Consider the following 1254-nt stretch of genomic DNA (forward strand, 5'->3'; position numbering starts at 1 on the left):
ACTCCCAGGGCCTTGTTTCGACCTAGGTCTTTCAGTGGTCTGTCAAACTCTTCACGCAGTATCATATCTCCAATTACATCTTCATCTACATTGCCTTCCATTTCTATAATATTGTCCTCAAGAACATTGTCCTTGTGTAGACCCTCCATATACTCCTTCCACCTTGCTGTTTTCCCTTATTTGCTTAGAACTGGGTTTCCATCTGAGCTCTTGATATTCATACAAGTGGCGCTCTTTTCTCCAAAGGTCTCTGTAATTTTCCTGTAGGCTGTATCTATCATACCCCTAGTGAGATAAGCCTCTACATCTTTACATTTGTCCTCTAGCCATGCCTGCTTAGCCATTTTGCACTTTCTGTCGATCTCATTTTTGAGACGTTTGTATTCCTTTTTGCCTGCTTCATTTACTGCATTTTTATATTTTCTCCTTTCGTCAATTAAATTGAATATATCTTCTGTTACCCAAGAATTTCTATTAGCCTTCGTCTTTTTACCTACTTGATCCTCTGCTACCTTCACTATTTCGTCTCTCAAAGCTACCCATTCCTACTGTATTTCTTTCCCCCATTCGTGTCAATCGTTCCCTAATGCTCTCCCTAAAGCTCTCTACAACCTCTGTTCTTTCAGTTTATCCAGGTTCCATCTAGTCAAATTTCCACCTTTTGCAGTTTCTCCAGTTTTAAAAAATAGCAATTCAGTTTACTCTAGTTTCAGTTCACCAAATTAAACATAAAAAAGTGACAAAAGTACCTATTATGTTACGCGGGAACCAACTTTAATCAACCGAAAATTTACATTATGTCGAAGAAAGATGCTCCGTTCTGAACCAATCGGCTGAGAATACATCGAGTAGCTGTAACAGGTCTTTGATTTACGAAACGAGCGGAAAATTAAATAGAGTTACACCACGCTTGTCGGTAGCTTCACGTTGGCATCGTGTCTCTTCCGTAAGTTTCTGTGTCGCAATGAAATTTTGGACGTCAAAATAACGTTTGAGGGTACTGTATTTTCCATTCCGCAGCGGTCGGTGGTGCAGATTCGCGCAGTTTGTTTCACCGCTGCACTGGCGTAGGACGCCGCGAGTACTGTGTAGTCGTTGATCACTCGCGCTGTAAAACTTGCCCCGAGCGACGGGAGGGAAAAAAGAGCAACGCACGCACATGCGTGAGGTCAGGTGCGTGATGGAGCACCGTGCGCCAGAGTTACGATCGTAGTTGCACAATGTTGTGTGTGTGTGTGTGTGTGTGTGTGTGTG

This window comes from Schistocerca serialis, chromosome 12 (genome assembly GCF_023864345.2).
Source record: "Schistocerca serialis cubense isolate TAMUIC-IGC-003099 chromosome 12, iqSchSeri2.2, whole genome shotgun sequence".
NCBI classification, from domain to species: Eukaryota; Metazoa; Arthropoda; class Insecta; order Orthoptera; family Acrididae; genus Schistocerca; species Schistocerca serialis.